The following is an 18,787-nucleotide window of genomic DNA, read 5'->3' as shown; positions in this document are numbered from 1 at the left end:
CAAATAATGAACTCTGAAGGTTTTTTATTTATTTTCCAAAAAGCAATCTGTATCTTCCAATTAATTCATAAAATTGCTGTAGATCCCTAAGTAGTCCTAAAGCACAATTAGCAGTGTTTATGTTATACTCAAATGTTACTATATAAAGTGGAGAGAACAAAGCATTTTATTTCAGTTTCTGCTGTTTAAATTTCTCCATTTCTTGCTAGCATTGAAATGAGACTATACAGTTCTTTTTTTTTTTTTCCTTTCTGTTTTATTTTATTTATTCATTTATTGTCTCTTGGCAGTGGGAAGATTATATCCTAGCCAAAAAAAAGTTATTGATGTATTAAGAAAAATGAAAATAACTTTCCCCAGAAACCTTACATTTAAAGACTTGTCTGTGCTTTTGCATAACTGATATTTTAAACATTTTTTTTATAACAAGCAGTGAAAAGTCTGTGGACTTCACCATGCAAAGACTTGTGCACATGACTAATGTTCCACACGTGTATAGTCTCATGAGTACGCATGCATGCATAAGGCTCTCTGGGGTCACAGTAAAGGTGCTTGATGTTGAAAGTGTTTATTCTTGGCTGTGATGTTGAGGTGCTGTGGGCCTGCGCTTGTAGGTATTTGCCAGACAAGGGCTGAAAGACGCAGAAGGGTATTTGTGAAACACAGTTTTCTAGCAGCTACCAGCATTGTATTTGGAGAAGCGATTGTAATTAGTGTTTCAGAGCTGTTCTGTACCTCCTACCTCGAGAATACTTTGAGCTATGTTTTTTCAAAGTTTGACTTGCTTGCGTTGGGGATGGGTTTGGCTCAAGATCTTTTGGTCTAAGCAAATTGAGTGCAATTTTCTTTTAACTGTGTAACAAAGAATAGGTACTGATTGCTTGCCAAACAATTTTTCCCCTCAGAGATTCCAAACAAATTTAGGAATGAACAAAGCCAATATTTCTAGTGTTTAACTTCTTGAGAATCATCTTGGGTTTTGGCATGTTAAAAAGGAAAGTGCGTCACCAAGTCAAGTTGGCACTTTCTAATACCATCAGTAATACTAATTTCCACATCCTTAATTTGAACTGACACTGCTTCCATCTTTCTCTCACCACAGATTTATTTAATTAAAAGAATTGAAGCTCTTTTCACTTATTTCTATATTCTCTTCAGCTGTATTCTTCCAGTCTTGCAAGAACAGGTTCCTGTGCCCCTTCAGGAAATGGGTAGGAAGAGACGCTCAAAGACCTTCATGTAGCAGCTGCCAGAGTGTTCAGGGAGATATCCTTGGAAGGAGGAAGCTTGTTTTCTTGGAATCAAGCCAGCAAAATGCCACTTTTGCCCAACACTTGGAAGCAAGCAGTAGTATGGGAAGAGAGCTGCACCAAGGACCCGTTTGTTGGCACTGTTTTAAAAGAAATACCTTCCATTTTCTTCTTCCCCCTCTTCAAGTATAAATCAGGATATGAAAACACATTGTTCATGTAATCTCAAAGCTGTTGCTACCTATAATTTTCTTTCTTTCCAATTGAGCTCTTTCCTCAGAAGTGATTTGTTCTAAGACTGAAGTAGTTGTGATATTCAAGACTGCAGACACAATCACGGTGTAAAATACAGCCACCCTTAGCGGAGGAGGAAAGTTATTTGTTGCTCAGGTTTTTTTCTTTTTAGAGACCCTTTTCTTCATGAAGATAACTCTGATGAAGAAGCAGAAAAGATAACCGGGCTGGAAGCACGTGGCAGCCAGCAGTGGGTGAGGGTAGCAATCACCTTTATTCGCCGTGGTCCTGCATTTTGTATTGTGTGATCAATAGAAAAAGAGATGGTCCAGTTCTTATGACCTGCCTTGCTCCTTGTTAGTGTTAAAAAAAGAACCCTCTCTGTATATAGTCTTTTTGTTAAAAGTTAGGCACTCAGGTGTTCTGTTTTACAAAGGTCTCCTTTGAAGACCAGGAAAATGCAATGGAAGATTTCTCCAACCCAGGAGATGGGCATAACAGATAATTAAATGCTGTTGCTTCCCTTTCCTATCAAATATCTCTTCAAACTGTTTGCTGTGCGTTTAAATTTGAAAAAATTGCACAATTCCCGAACTGGAGTTTTTAAATCCGTCTCTGTTCACTTGCTTGGGTTTTTCTGTCGGAGTCACGTCTCCTAATGATTTCCCTTGTATGTCAAGACCACGGGTGGGGCTGCCTAAATATAGGTGTCTGTTGCTGTTTTAGGTGTCTTATCTGTGACGCTCACATGGAGTTGGTAAATATGATGAGACCTACAGCAAGTAGTGTCCTGGAGCATCTGCTGGAGACCCGTGGTGCTTTAGATGGACCCCTTCCCTAGGTTCATTATGTAGAGATACACACAGAAAGGAAAAAAAAACCCAAACATGAAGGCTCTTTATAGCCCTTGCAATTGAAGCAGCTAGGCAGGCTTCTACCCACCCCCATGCAAGCTAATGGCTACGAAGCCACAGCCAAGATGCAAGGGTGTTTTTTTTTCTCCCTTGGACTTCATTCTTTACAAGTCAGCACTGAGATAAGTTTCTCTATAAAAGGTGTTCCTGATTGCCCTTGGGTTCTGCAGAAGCCAGGGCTGCTGCACCTCTGGTGTTTTCGAGTCTGGCCAATGCCATGGATACCAACATGCCCGCTAAAAGCAGCATTGTTTTTTTTTGGTGGACTTGGTTTGAAGCAGTTTATTCTTGCTGCAGTGATTTTCCAATTTGGGATTATAGCTCTAAGGAGAAAACAAATACATAGGATGTGTATATGAATATGACATCTGAATATCTATCTGTTCTTCAGCCATCACAGGATAGGAAGGAAAGGAAACTTACACACTTTCAGCTGGTGTAACAACTTGTATAAAGAACACCCGTGCCTGGAATAACCCTAGCGCAGGCTCGCTGAACCTGTGTGTGCTAGAGATGGAGGCAGTTCTATAATCTTGCAGTACCTTAAGGTCAGAAGAAAAGCTAGTAACCCCAGGGAGATCTTTCATATACCTTGATGTGTGCGTGTACAAAGTTGATTTTTTTACATTCTGTCAACAAAAAGTATACTTTGTTGTCTATCTCGGAATACACTGATTAAAAAAACCCAAGCTTATACAACACTGGCTAATCATTGAAAATAACCTTTCAGTTCAAAAGCTTCCCCTGTGGATGTTAATATTTTATACAGAAGTATTATGTAATAGGCATTGTGTCACATTTGCAGTCCTGCACAGAGCAACATGTTGTTAAGCTGATGTCATTTGGATTGTTCAGTATAAATTTGTTCACTAAACCAATGCAAATGCCAGTGAATGATTTTTAAAAAATCTTGTATGTTTGTATGTAGTGCTTTGTATACAGATCGTGGAAAGGGAGGATAGGAATTATTTTGGTCTGACAGTCTCAGCATTAAAACTTGAGTGAGAAATGTGAAAGGTAGTGCACTAGTTTGCTTTGTTTTCAAGCACCACTATGGTTACACTTTCCACATGCGTTAGCAATTGCCTTCATCAGAGATGCACGGAGGAACCAGACTTCACGCTTAATCTGACTGGTGTTTAAAATACAAACTGAGAAGTCTACATACAGGGTTCCTCTCAATGGCCGCCATCCATAAACTTTCATGTACTTGCTTTCTGTCTAATTAAATTAAGAAATAAAGCCTAAACTACCTAGCTTAGAAGAGGAACTGACAAAAGGGAAATGAAACTTTTCATGCACTTGAGTTTTTTGAGAGTAACGTTTGCTGTTTTATAACCCATACTAAATTTCTTCACTGTTTTACCTTGTTGGCAGACAGAAAGGGAAGACCGGCTTGTTAGTTTTGCTCCTTTCCTTTTCTATCCCTCTGACAACAAATCTGTTGGCTATTGAAACGAGGAAGTGGAGGAATGCAGATACGCAAATGCTCGTTGGTGCTGCAGAAATTGTGAGTTTGGTCAGTGCTAGTGCCCCGATGGACAGGAGAATAATGAGAGAAGAGTAGTTCTTGGAAAAAGTGAACCGAGAATGAGAGAGAGTGAAGCAGGAAAATGCAAAAAGCAGTGGTTTGGACAAGACTCTTTCCAGTGGTTAAAATTTGTGGTTACGCTTTGTTTATTTTTAGTGTAATTTGATTTAGGATGTACCTAGATTGAAAGGTGAATTTAAGAGTGTCCTTATTAGCATCAATCAGTTTAACCAAAACAGATTTTAAAGAAAGAAACTGCTGGGGCCAGAGTTACAGGAGAACAAAAATAGTAAACCATGTAGTAAAGCCAGAAAATAAAAACATGAGGCACACAAAAATACAAAAGAAAATAGTAACGGTGTGGCAAAGGAAAGGAGATCACAAAGTTGTTGAGATAAGTGTGAGTGAATATAAAAGAAAATCTTAAAGTATGAAGTTGGACGTACTGTTCTGCATGTGGGAAGTGTATGAGCTCTGTCTGTCTGATGGAGGGAGTCTTGTCTCCAGGAAGAGGGCTTTCGTGCTCACAGCTGGATGGCCAAGCTCTCCCAGTTTGCAGTCAGCTTGAAAGCACGTTGCAAAGTAACACAGACCCTGCGTGGACACACGTGTTCATTACAGCAAATTTAACGGGCACCTATAAACTTGTGGGTTGAATTGGTACAAGCCTGGTTTTGGCTGAGTAGTTTTGCACCTGCCTAATTTGTGTTGTAAAGTCGTGGTCTGTCCCTGTGCGTGGCGGCCCAGAGCAGCCTGGTCACAGACAGCGTGCGGCTGGTCAGTGCCGGGAGCACGGAGGGCTCCTCCTCCGCTGATTCTTTTGTGGATGAGGAGAGGGTGACGGCCCTCCGTGCTCTGATAGCTGCTGCTTTCTGTCACACCTGCCGTGTTAAGGCTTCCTCAGCGTCCAACTGTTCACTGCTTGCTGTCTGAACTTGCAAGATCTTAGATCTGGCTTGCTATCTGCTAAAGCATATAATACCAGAGCTACCAGCAGCAGCCCCCTCTTCTGTTGCCTGTGGATCAAACAACGGGTTACCTATAGCACTGGGAAATGTTGCCTGCTTGCCCAGCAAGGTTTGGTCTGTGAATGTCTTAGTTATATTCCTGCCTCTGTGACAGAAGAGAGGAAGAAGGGAGAAGTTTGTAAACAGCCCCTGGCTTGTGGAGAAGCGAAGAGGAGGTGGCCGCAAAGAGAAGGAAAGAATTACAGGGAGCTCCCGAAATAAAGGGGATGTTGGGTGGCATGTGAAAAGCTGCAGCGAGGCCCTAGTGTGGGCAATGAACTCTGCAGGGAGTGGCAGTGGGATCCTGGAGGCTCCCATGGAGTAGGAGCAATGCCTAAGGTGCTTTCCAAAGGAAGTGTGGTTTCAAGACCAGCTGGAGCAGATTTGAGCTCACGCTGCTGTTCCTGCCCTCCCGCCTCTGCCGTGGTGGGGCAGGAGGCTTCTCCCAGGCTCACACCAAGGGAGAGGGTGGGAGCATGTCTGGGGGCAACCGCTCTCTGGAGCGGCAGGGTGGCCGCAAATCAGCTTAAGCTTGTTGCGAAACCTCACTCAGAGATAGCAACAAAATCTGGTATTTATCTGCTTAGGTTACATTCTGCTTCTGACTATACTTCTACAGTAGGTTTCTGTGCTAGTTTGGGGTTTTTCTTCTCTTTTGATGGCCTGACATTTTTCCCGTGTGGTGGTTTGTTGTTTTTCTTATGCAGCAACAAGGGAGGAAGATGGCATTTTAACCAAAGTGATTGTCAAATGTCTGCTGTTGGCTGGGTACTTAGAGATACATGCAGAACTGAGAATTATTCAGTTGTGCTGAAATTAAACCTCTAATGACTGGAACTGCTTCACTTTATTAGCTGAGGGGTTTTTTTTTTCCCCAAGATCTCTGCTTCTTCCCCAAAATACTGTGATTTCCCTACTTCTCCTTTCTTTACAGAATTCATAATAATTTGCTCTTTAAGTGCATCATCTGATTTTTTTTCCCTCTGTTAGCAATGATTGTTTCCCTGTTAAATGCAACCCCTGTTAAGCGCAACAGAAATAATGTTTTCCTTAGTGGAAAAGATGTTTGATTAAGTGACTGTACAAATGAAGGCAGCCGCATGTAAGCTACGGTATATAGGACGTGGCATTTGAAGGTTGCATGCGTTGTGCCTGAAGTGCCAAGTGCCTGGCTGTGATTCCGATAAAATTAGTACTGGGTGATGGCAACACCCCATTGTAAGTTTGGTGTAAGTCTTTCCCTATGCTGAAGGGGCCTGAAAGAAAAGAGGAGGATTAAAGGGAATGAGTGCTGGAGGGGACAAGGTTGTAAGAGAAGTGGTACATGCTGACTCTGTAGCAGAGTGGCTGTGTATTCTTGTAACAGAGCAGATGTTTCTGTAAGTAAGACATTGCTTTGTTTTAATAAATTGAGGTTGTCACTTCAAAAATAGGAGGGGGAGCTGAGGGAAGAAACATAAAGAGAGAATTCTTCAAACAGGATTTGGAACAAAATCCAGGAGGATTTCTGTAGCAAAAACTACGGGGAAGATTCCTTCGCTGGTCTTGGCTCTGCCCTAGTATCTACTTATGTACTGATATGATTTATATGAGAATTTCTGATCTTATGAGTGTGTTTTTTCATGTTTCCTTCCACGTCTCCTCTAGGTTCCAGCTCCTGTGCTCAGTTTGTTCTGGGAAGGGGAGGGTGGTGGTGATGGACCTCAGCAGTTGTTCAGATTGTGATGGAGCTCTTGAAGACAAGCTGTCCTGTTCTTCCATGCCTTACCAAGTGTGGTGGTAGTGTTCAGCCTATCTTGACACCTTTCCTTAAAGGCTGATGCATTTTCAAAAAATGCAGCCATCCTGCTTTGGAGATTAGAACTGCCTTTGCCTTCTGTTTTCAAAAACTGTTTGTTGCCTTTGGGGTGGCTGCTGAGGAGGGGTTGGAGGGCACGGCGATCTCCGCTTAGGCCCTTCTTACATGGGTCTCTGACCTCGTGAGAAAAGGTTACAGAACCAGCCAAGGTGAATGGCCCTGTGGCTACGAGAGTGTTTTCTGTCAGAGCTCAAGTACGATCCAAAGGTCTGTTCTGAAACCTGCTTGCAATAGACCTTTGTAAAGTATCTAGTCAGAGCTTTTTTTTCCTGGTGTATTTAAAAAAGAACCCTCTCTGAAAACCGCAGTTCTGGTGATCTATGCTGCAAAAAGGGATTTGGTTCTCCTGAGACCACTTGACTACCCTGACCCCTTTGAAGGAGGAAAAAGAAAGCCCCTGTAATTTATGTACTTCTTTAAGATGCATATTTTATTTGCATATTTGGCAGTGTCCTCCCCATCTCCTTATCCTGGGTCTCTACCACTAAGAAGGAACCTGGAACAGCAGGTTCCTGCTGACCTTTAAAATGCTCTCGGTGGAAAGCACAACACAGGACTTGTTCCTGCCGGCTTCTGAGTGCCAGCGGGTGGCAACCTGGAAAAGGCCTCAGAAGATAAATTAAGAGGGAAGTGTGTGTGTGTTGGTTTGTTTTGGTGATTTTTTTTTTTTTTTTTTTTTCCCCCCTGCAGTGGCCTGGGAGCAGCTCGGGTGGGTGAGTGCACTGTGCTTGGCACTGGGCACAGACCCTTAGGGCAGAGCAGCTCTCTGCTGCAGCCACTGCCAGCATGGAAGCAATGGGCTGGTGGCTGAAGCAGGGCATGCGGCCAGTTGTCCTTGCCTTTGAGCCCCCGCTGCGGGGCATTCCCCATGCTGGGGGGCTGCCCCCGTTCCTGGCGAGGTGCTGCTGCCAGCCGGGCTGGGCTTGCCAGCCTTGCCGTGAGCGCCCTGCTGCGCTGGCGCTTGCACCCTGGCAGCAGCGTGTGGCTGCCGGCAGGGCTGGGGCAGGGCTTGGGCACGCAGCAGTGCTGCTGGGGCACAGCCAGGGCAGGCGAGGCACGAGGCGGGCAGCGAGGCGGCAGCGGGCAGCCTGCTGTGCACTGAGAGCTGTGTAGAGTCGTGCCTGTTGCCAGCGGACTCGTTTTGGTTATGAAGCAGCATCGGTCTACACAGCCGCTTTCTTGCTGTTTGTTGATTGGAGGCAATTACTGCAAAATACTTGATTTATAATGACGCATACTTAATAAACAGCAAACTAAAATAAATACTTATGAATTACCTGCTGGAGCCTCGCTGTTCATTTTGCTGCGTTGTTGCTTTCCATCTGTGGGCTCTGCTCTGCTGTGGAGCCTCTGAGTCGCTGGAGGTGAAGGCAGACATGCTGGGGTCTTGGCTGGTGGAAGAGTTGGGCCAAAGGAGGAGGCGGGGAGAATCCCGTTTCTTCTCCGTTTTGTTCATCCCGGGGATAGAGGTGTTTTCCAGAGGTTTTCCAGGCAGCTCCTTGACTCGAGGTGGGCTGCTTGCCTGGCATACTGCTGTAATGCAGCAGTTCAAGTGGGATCAAAGCGGTTGTGTGGAGCGTACACAGTGTGCAGCTACCACGTCACTGGGGTCTGGTCTGGCTTTTATGGTGGTGTAGGGAAGCGGCGGCACAGAAATAGCAGTGCTCTTGTTTAAGTTTGGATGAGCCGATATGTTTAAGAAAATATCTGGGAAATGGAAAATTGCTAGTTTGAGGGATCTCTGCTCTTCAAGAAAAGGACAACTCTTTTAGAGTATTTATGAAATTATTAAAACAAGAGTGTGCTCAGCCTTCCCCAGAGGTCAGGCTCTGGTGGCAAAAGGATGACTAACATTCTGCTTCTGTGTCCCAGAGCGGCATTTCTCTGACACCCCGCTGGCGTCAACACTTCATTTGGCCACTTTCATTCACAGCAGTTTGTTTTTATACAGGAAGAGTCTGTGGCACTTGTCAAAATGAGAAAGTGACCGTCAGCGCCTGGCTTGGTATTCCCATCACCGGAGCCTCCTGGAGCCAGTGCTCAGCCCAGCTGAAGCCGGAGGAGGAAGGAGGAGAAGCACAGCCTGATCAGGTACTGAGCTGGGAATGGGAAAAGTTGTCTGATGCTGAGCTGAAGTGAAGTTGTTGATGATCATTAGTTATAAAAATAGAGTTCTGTTCCTTAAAAACTCTCGCTAACATGTGTGATACGACGGCGGCTCAGTAACAACTACCACATAATCTGTGTGCCTGGCATGGGTACATGTTATCTGAGTTCTGTAATAGATCTGAGGTAAACATAAATAAATGTAACTTTGTGTTTTCTCGGTATTTGATTTACACATCTAATGTGCGGTACAGCTCAGTATGTGTTTGCCAATTCCTGTATCCAGGCTCCGTGTGAGTTGGAAAGAATGGGCTAGGAATACTCTTAACATGTTTGAATGTTGAGCAATTTGATGTCTTGAGGAAAGAGTTTTTCTTCAAGTTTTATTCTTTAACAGGGAGATATATGTGTCAGCTTTCGAGGAGCACAATGTTATGTGGCAACCAAAGAGCACAGAAAGGTAGCAGACTGATGGGTTTTAAGACAAAACCAACTGCCAGCTTGCAAGCTGTGTTTTTATTTGTTGAGATTCCCATAACCATTCCTGGAAGCTGGTATTTATTCTTGCATTCGCACCTTTCAAATTGTCATACTTAAGAGGACTTAGTAAGGTTCATCTTGCTGCATGAAGACAGAGAAGTTCAAGGTTTTGGTTTATTGTATTTGATGTATTATTTTTTTTCTTGCATAACGGTACTTTCCAGTTTAGGTGGAACTCCTGCTCCAAGGACCGTGTTCTGAAAAGCCTTTGTATATTTTTATGCGCCTTTAGAGATTCCTTAAGAACAGGGCTGCTACTTATGTGTGCTCGTACAATGCTTGGGATGGCAGTGGCCTGCAATTCACTTCTAGAGGGAAGCATTCTTTGAAGAGGCACAGTGTTTTTTACCTCGAGTCATGCTTTCTCTCCAGAAATACCAGCATCTGTCCTTTAGACTGTCTGAACTTATTAGTCACATTTTGATGTTATTTATTGACTTAGGTGGAAACAGTGGGATTTTGTTTAGATGATCTGTTAAGAAAATTATTCTGTGGGTAATTTCCAGCTCTGTCTGATTATATCTTACCTTGTGTGGTTAAAAAAAGGGAAGTCCTTTTCTAGCACGCATTGGGAATCCTTCACTTTTTTTTGTCTTGGGAAATAAGAATCAGCATTTATTTGATTCAACAACCGTCTTCCTGCTTCCCAAGGAAGAGATAGCATCTCATTCGCCTGCAAACATCCCTCCTGCGGAGAGTCTTTGTTGGGGAGTTGAAGGAAAGCTAGTAGCTGCTAGTAAAATAGCTGCATAGCAGGATGAAGAGGGATTATTGAAGCATTACTAGGAAATTCATGGCTGTGTGCAAGACCTTATGTACTCCACAGACAAGCTGACCTAAATTCTGCAGCCAGGCCTTACTGGTTTCTGCATTGATGTGATGTGGCAGGGTGGATAACCTGCAGCAGATCTGGGTTTACAAAAAAAAAGCGACAGAAAAGATTTATATTTGAGTAGAAACACAGACAGGGCAGTCTTTTTAACTATACTAAATCTGTCTTAAACTTTTTTTGTTGTTTTCTAACCCACATTTATATATTCTTAATATTGAGTACTTTTCATGTAGTCAGGATGAGTCTGCATTACAAGGATGCTCATTAGGAAGAGTGGAGAGGTTGTTTACTCCTGGATGGGGAAATACGTGGATTGTTTTACCCATAAGAGGCTTTTACAGGTGGTTTGGAGTTGTGAGGTAGGTTTTAGCAAAGAAATGGTGATATGTATCTTATTAGTAGTGAAACAGTTAACCCAACTGACAGTCATCTCTTGGCAGGGGAATAGGATTAGTATTTACTTGACATAAATGGAATGGCTTGCACTTATGTTTTCAGGCAGTCTGTTTCTGAAGAGTATATGTTACACACAAAACATGACAGAAAAATCCGAATAGAAAATGAAATGCCATGTCTGTCAAAGTAAAGTTAGTCTGTCTGACCTGTGTGCAGAATTTTGCTGCTCTTACTTGTAGTAGGATTGTGACTTTGCAGTTTAGTTTCTGCTGGCACAAGCCCTGTATGATGGCAGTTACTGCTTCCTCCCTTTTTCTGTAGACATAAGCTAGACTGATGCAATGCTCTCCTTTGCCTTCACCCCTCCCACGTGCACGCTTTCATTACCCGTTCTTGACACTTCCTCTTGAGGTGCCCCTATGGCTATGGGAGGAGTTTTCCTGCTGGTGCTTCTTAAACCTGGTCCTATGAAAGGAACAGTTTATGCAGGCAGAAAAATTTTGCAGCCACTAGAAGGGCTTCTGCAGTAAGGTTTTTGCTGGCATAGTTGGGAAGCAAGAGGAAAAAAAAAATCTTGGCTAATATAGCTCAATCTGCACAATGTTGGAAGTGTGGCTAGGGGCTTTCCTGTGCAAGTGTTCTGATCTGGTTACTGTGATGGAGTGTGTATGTATATATAAAATATATTTATGTCTGGAAACCTCTTTCGTGGGAGCATAAGAGCTTTAAGCTCTTTTTAATTTTTTTAGAGGAATTTCTGCAGCTGCAGAATCCTGAAGCGCCAGGGGAAATAGTGATATCCTCAAACATAACTGATTTATTTTAGATCACATTTCACTGCTGTGCTTTTGATTTGTTTTAAGAACAATGTGTCTGTATAAGCTATTTGTTTACTATATGCACATGATAAGCAGCAATGCTGACCTTCTTCTGGAAGTAGGAGTGAAGGGACCCAAGGAAGGGTGGATTTGTTTGGTTATTTTCTTTCATTTCTTGTGTCCTGCTTTACTGGCATTTTGGCATGTAGCTGCTCTGTGCAGTGTAAGACAGCGTTTGTTCTCCAGAGGTAGGCAAATCTGATGGATTTACTTGCTATGCATCAGTTCCCTCCATCAGTCAATTACCAAAATGTATTGATACCAAACTTAATGTTAGGAGGTAACCTGTCAGCTTGCTCTGATCCGTTCATGGAGTGAGTGCCACGTGTAGCTTGTGCCAATGGTCCGTTGTATTTCACGTGTTTGAGCTGTGTGAGCTTGTGGCAGAGGCAGCGGGTGAGACCGGGAGTAGCTCACTTATGAAAATAAAATCAATTTTTGACAAAATCAAAATCAATTTTTGACAATGGCTGCCAAAGGGCAGACAAAAGATGGATGTCCTGAAGAGCTGTGTATTTCAAAGCATCCCCCACCCTCTGAGGGAGAGTGTGCTGGTTCCAGACATGTTGCAAATGGCAGATTTTCCTGGACGTTTGCCTGCAGATCGACTTCTAACTTAATACTGAGGTACGCTGCCGCCATGTAGGGGCTCCTGCCGCTCTGCCTGCTCACATACCGCGTTATGGGGATGTCGGTGTCGGCTGTGGTTGGCACGGTGTTGGCAGCGAGGGCTGCGGGAGGCGGGCAGGGCTGCCCTGTGCTGCTCACGGCCCATTCCAACCAGCTCTCCGGTGGCACAAGGGACCTGCTGTGTGCCACGGGGAGCCAGGGCACCCTGCGGGGACCGTGCCCGGCAGCAGAGGCACCACTTGCCGGCCCCGCTGCCTCCCTGCCGGGACCAGGTAACGGCGAGGGGGCTGGAGGCCAAGGGCTCTTTTCCCCATACGTGTCTGTGTTTGTGTGTTTCAATACCAGAAGCACTAATTAGAAGTCTATTAATTGGCAAATAAATTAAATTGATTTAAATTCCCCCCAAACCCATAAACTGTTCTTTGCTTGCAACAGTGTTATTGCCAAGGCTGCCTCCAGGCAGAAGTAAATTTTTCCTTACTGTAGATACAGATGTCATGTTGACTACTTCTTTGCAATGAAAAGGACTCTGTGTATCTCGCTCCAATGTTACAATTCTCGTGTCAGGTTATCTTTTCTTTCTCCCTGTCTTCCCAGCAGAATTTTCAATGTTAACATTAGATACAGAAACTGGAAAACAGCCCTACTTTGGTGGTTTTTGCACTGTTTTTACTCTCATATTTCTTTGCCTAGACAGGAGACTTGTCCCTTACTGATAGCAAAGGCCAGGCCCCACAGCCACGTGTCCGTGAGCTGAGCTGCTCCCAGCCAGCTTGTCCTCCTGCGAGCTCGAGCCCGGCCCAGCCGCGGGCGGTGGGGCTGACGGCAGCACTGGGGAGGAAGGAGACGGCGCTCGTGGGTGTCTGTCAGCAACTTGCTATAGCAGAGAAAAATCTGAGCAGGGTCAAAGCACAGCAGTGCTCTCTTTAAACCTTCAGCAGAGCAACGTTGTGTTGCGTTTTCATCTGTATAGACCTGTTTCCTGCTGGATGTGTACCAAATTCAGTAGGCTGCAGAAATCTTAGCTATGTGTTTTGGCACAATATGATGTTGTTTTGAAATATCTACCTGCTCTCAGTTCTCGACTGGAATCTCAGGAGGTGCTTTCTGGGTAGATGGGAAGAGATTCGCAATATGGGGTTGCTCCCTCAAGCTTCATCCCTTGTCTTCAGTGGGTGACGCCCTCTTGAATGAGGGAGCACCATCACAGTGTGCTTGTTCCCTTGTTCTCTGAGGCTGGCTGTAAACACCAGAGCACCAAATCAGCATAGTGAGGTTTCGCGTCAAAGGTTAAGGTATGCCCATCCTTCTCCATACCTGATTTAGTTTCCCAGGGAGATGAGACACTTCCAACAATTGAGAAACCACAGAAGGGACTGGGCTGGGATGGAGAAAAGTTGGCCTTTCCAAGACCTGGTTTTCCTTCTGTGGATGGGCCTAACATGTTGTCTAGTAATGCTATATTTGCACCTCTTGATGGTAAAAAGAACATATCATAAGAAGTTGCTGACGTTTTGGCCTGGCATCTCAGACATTAAAGATGGGGGGAGAGAGAGAGAGATTTACAAGGGAAAAAACGAACAACAGCTCTTTGTTGCCCAATTATTTTAGTGCTGCTGTGGTTTAGCTGTAATATTGTGTTACTCTGTCCACAGCTTTTTATGGGCCTCTTTTAGAAAAATTTTAAATTTAAATAAATAATACATTTCTCTAGTTTTATTTATTATTTCAAGTGCTAGAGTTTGCTTGCAATTATAGCATTCCACTGCCTGCGGTGATTGGATATATAAAATCCTGGCCTTTGCTGAGCAATAAAATCCCAAACTTTCCACTTGTCTGACTTTGCAGTTCATGATGTAGCTCTTGCTCAGTGTGTTATTAGAAGCTGTGGAAAAGTTTTCTATGCGTAATTAGAATTGATTTGATCAATAAGGCATCAGTCGTTCTCCCATTCCCTTAACTCATGTTCTGCAGGAGCTGGGCAAAAAACCTGATTTTTCTGCTCATAAACCGAATCTGCTACCTTTTGAAGTAAAATGTTTTTCCAGGGTGGAAAAATAATCCATTAAAAGAAATTTTGTAAGAAAAGGAAAACCCCAGACAGCCCCTGCCCTCCCCACCCCACCGCCACGTGTTTTGAAGTCCTGCGGTAGTTACGGAGAATGCTGCTGCACAGGTTTTTTTTCAGTCTTTTCTATGTGGGTTTGGGGCTTTAGCGGCAAAGCTCAACCACCACCCCCCTCAAAAAACAAAACAAAACAAAAACCAACCAAACAAACAAACAAAAACAAACAAAAAAAACCCCCAAAAAACCCAAAACCAACCCAGATTGTTGCTTGCACCAGAGCTACAGTCTGAGGTCCGGCCGTAGTTTGCATCTGGCAGTCCCGCATGCCTTGCCTTTTTGGCGTGGTGACTTGCTGCCTCCCATGACACTGGGCTGGAGTGTTGGTAGTGCTGCCGGAGGTTGGGGACAGTGGACATTCCTGTGGTATGGGGAAGATGGAGTGGAAACAGGCTTGTTGCATGGGATTTTCTTTAGATGGAAGAAGCAATGGGCTGTGATAGAGCTGCACAGTCCCATGTCAAGTTACCACCTCTTGGTTGATGAGCAGTGGCTGCTTTTTCCCAAGTCTGTGTACTCCCTGGTTCCTGGGCAGCAGCTGATTGGTGGTAACCTGCAGTCAAGGTCCACAGCAATGCCAGTATTTCATTTTTAGCTGAGGGAACAGGATGGGGAGCTGTGGGGAAGCTCTGCAGGATGTAGATGAGTGTTTGGGAAGGCAGAGGTGGGTGGTGGTGGAGCAGGAAGGTATCAGACTGGACAGCAGCGTGGAGCAAAAAGCATGGGTAATGTTATAGGAATGTATTGGTCCACTTCTCCTCTGGATTGTGCTGTCCTGGTATGCCTAGTTAGACGGAGACAGTCTGGGATAACTGGCTGTCAGCTTGGTAAAATAGTCAGGTTGCCAAGAACTCCATCATCTTGTTAAGCATCATTTCAGATTTATGGTGTATTTGTCCATCTTTAATGCAGCTAACTTAAGATATACAAATGTGCATTTATCACTCTCTCTGTAGTTTCTCTCCCTACAGCTCATGTAAATTTGTTTGTTTGTTTTGTTTTGCACCCCTGCTCTGTCTCAACCAGGGTTTGATCTGAAGGCAACAACTGAGAAACTCCTTGTTTCACTGAAAGGGTATGTCTAGGTTGTAGGGGATGGAAAAATGAGAGCTGGAACTCTCATCCATAAACATTTACCAAAGCTTATTTCAACAGCCACTTCTGTCTTTGTTATAATAGCTGGAGCCATGCCAACCCAAAAAGCCCCAAACCTGCTTTGCTTTGACATTTAGCTAATGAGGGGTAGAGTTACTTCTGTTTTCCTTGTATGTTGGATAGCACTTACATACATTGTTGCTAGAACGGGTGTTTTTTTTGGTTTTTTTTTTTCCAGTGTCATTGAGTTTCTTTTGCTTGTGTGGGTTGCTCACGTAGCTGTGTTAGTGGGAAGACAATCACTTGGAATACAAAAATATGATGAGGCAAGGGCTGCCAGGTATTATGCATATATTCTGCACCTTGCATGCTGAGGCTCTGACCTACTTGAGGCCTCTAGGTACTTCTGCAATATAAGTGTTTAGCAATGATAAACTGCAATGTCTGGCAGAGTGATTCAGTGTGCAAGAACTACACCTGAAAAAACAACCTTTAATCCTTTCCCTGAAATGAGCCAGTTTCAAGGTTTCTGTTCTTTTGGGAGGGGTTGGAGAGGGTGCTTCCATTCCGTGTATGCTGGCATGATATTCTGTGGCCAGCACCTTGTTTTAATACTTGTTAGCAAAGTAATACTGATAGAGCTGACTTGTTTGACCTATTTTTTTCCTGCATGTGTGCTGCAGTAATTCTTTGAGTATAGAGATTTTTTTTTTCGGAAGTAGGCAATATACGAGGAAAAACCTTAGTCACCAATAACATCTGAAAATAACAAAAAAGAACAGAAGACCAGAAAGTTCCCCAGATAGTCCCTAAACAACAACAAAATGAGCTATGATGTGGTCAAGGAGAGAGCTGCTTGCAGCCAAGGGCACTTGCCAAGTGGGAGATGGATTATGAAAACCCGACAGCTATCTTTGATTTTTGAATGAGGACAAATGTAGTTGTGTTCTCCAAATAAATGCTCGGAGTAGCCATGTTACTTATAATATTAAATGGCTGAGTTTCACAGCTTGTCAAAAAAGGCCTTGGAGCTTATTCTTGACTTTCTAGATAGTCTGATCACAGATGATGGAACTAGGCAGGCTAAAGGGTCATGGCATTTTAGAAAGAGATTCTCTTAAAAATAACTCAATGACCTTTTAGAGTTGGAGGTACCCCCAAGATAAGCTGTTTCTGATTGACCTGAGGCCAGGGATATGAGTGTTTCTTGCTTATTAAATGCACCAAACATGAGTAGTTGTGTATAGGGTTAAAAGACTGTGGATCAGCACTGGTTGAAAATATTTTCTGAAGTCTGAATGGGTTAAACAATGCTAAATGATGTTTCTTGACACCTTTTTTTTTGAATATCGTCTACCATATTAAAGGTGTATTTAGGGGATGGACTTGTTTTCATTCTGTACAACCGGAGGGCACATAAGGAATGTGCATCTTGTTTTCAGAGCAGTCATAGACCAGTCCTCAGGAGCTGACTCACTGCTATTTTGTAAGCAGGGTTTGCCTTCCTTTCATGCGGTTCTGCATTTTTCTGTTCCCTAGTCCGTGGTGATTTAGATCTTAAGAGTGCTGGTGTCAGAAAGCCTGCTTCCTAGACTAGTCTCTTATCCCCCTGTGCATGGTGTGTACTCGGCCTGATTTGATACTAGCAAACGTAGTTTTTGATTGTTTCATTTCTTTCTAGTTGGGTCTTCATCAAGTTATGGCACAAAGGCACTTTCCCTGCAGCTGTCTAGCATGATCATTAATAAATGATTATTAATCATTTGGGGGTATTGTATTTAGTCTCTTATTGTTACACTGTCTCACTTGTATGGGCTTGTTTTCAATTTTTCCTACACAGTATTTGAGATTTTCCTGAGTTTCAGGTTAATTGACTCCTTCTACTTGCATTTTAACTGAGCTTCACTATTGGGATGCCATGGTAGGGTGGGACTGGGAAAAATGGGCTGTTGGAAAGAATCAGAGGGAAGGCCATCGCTCCGTACAACTTGAGCATTCAAGTTACAATTTTTAGTATGTAGCACACCTTGAATTATGGCACTGGAATCCACTATTGACTTTCAAAATCACTTAAACTTACTCTCACACCTTAGTAACACTTTATTCATGGCAGGTCAGGTATTTTCCTGTGATTGATAGTAACTTTTTATTACTTCCTTTTTCTTGCATCAGTTTGTTTTTTGTTTTTTTTTTTCTTTTTTTGCTGGCAGCTTAGGAGGAGGTAAGGTGCCACAAATCAGAACTGTCAGCATTTTTATTTTTTAACTGGAAGCTTTTCTGAAAATAACTGTGCACCAATGTGTAAATCAAACTCTTCCAGGAGGTCTGCTACCTGTAGTTTTTTTATAGCTTTGCTAGGTTAAAGTTGGAAGGTCCGATGGTTTTAATTGATGTTTTTGCAAAGCTTGTGGGGCTGGAAAACTGACAAGAGTCATGTGAATTTCATGTTACTTTTGCATGGTTAACAACCCGGGCAGCAGTGTGGGCTGCCTCTAGAAATATTCCCAGGAAAACCACACGGGAGAGACTAGGGGAGAGAGAACCCAGCAGAGCCTTCTTTTTCCTGTTTGTCCTATTCCACTGGAGCTCCAAGGCTGAACATACTAAAAGGGAAAAATGGAAACCATTCTCATGGAAAAAGGGTGGAGTGATACCACTTTTCCTGATAGTAGCCAGGAGGCTGTGGAGAGGGGAGAAACAATAGGAAGCTTTTTGTTTCCTGGGTGGAGTTTCACATTTGACACTGATAAGTGGGAGCCCGATAGGAAGGCATCGGGCTGGTAGAAAGGCAGCACCTTCCCTGGGAGCTGCTGGACTTCACTCTGGGTGTTCCTGCAGGAAACTCCACCCTCTCGTTCTATCTCTGTCTGGTACGTTTTCTAAGCCTTGATGTCGTCGTCTTGTTACTGCTGGCAAAAAGTTGCATGTGTGGGAGATACGCAAATGTGTTGTGATGTTCTGATATAATTTTAGTGCAGGAAAAGAGCAAGCTCTGTATGTAGGTATTGCCAGCTGAGCTCTAGTCTTGCAGCTTAGTTTATTTAATGGAGCTGTTAACTCTGAAAGGAGGTTTACATGGATGTGGGGTATAGGATCAAGTTCTGAATTTTGTAAGCTTAAAAAACAGCTCCTCTCAAGCCATGCTTCCATAAAACTAAATTCCTTTACAGACAGTAGGAACTATCTGAGTGTAAAAGAATTGGATCATTTAATGGCATGATTATTGAGGACCTCTGATGTGCGTTCTCCCATTGCTTGCAGTGCGTACATCACCAGAAGAATACTGGCTTTGCTGTGAATAACTGAGGTGGACTTTGTCTTCCCTCTTTCTCTCAATGTAAAAATTCTAAATACTGTTTTGCGTTATGTTTTTTTTTTGTCATTTTCTTTT

The 18,787-nt window shown here is 43.5% G+C and overlaps 1 protein-coding gene across 1 annotated transcript in view; it reads left to right on the top strand.

The window, feature by feature from the left end:
- The first annotated feature begins 8,820 nt into the window (after positions 1 to 8,820).
- Positions 8,821 to 18,787, top strand: part of LRRC8D (leucine rich repeat containing 8 VRAC subunit D) — a 39,448-nt gene continuing 29,481 nt past the window's right edge. The window contains exon 1 of the mRNA XM_068406497.1: positions 8,821 to 8,885. The gene's annotated coding sequence lies outside the window, so the exon portion shown is untranslated. The remainder of the gene's footprint in view (positions 8,886 to 18,787) is intronic.

Source organism: Nyctibius grandis, chromosome 8 (assembly GCF_013368605.1).
Source record: "Nyctibius grandis isolate bNycGra1 chromosome 8, bNycGra1.pri, whole genome shotgun sequence".
NCBI classification, from domain to species: domain Eukaryota; kingdom Metazoa; phylum Chordata; class Aves; order Nyctibiiformes; family Nyctibiidae; genus Nyctibius; species Nyctibius grandis.
Note: the sequence above shows the minus strand (reverse complement) of the source record. Positions and strands in the feature narration are given on the sequence as shown.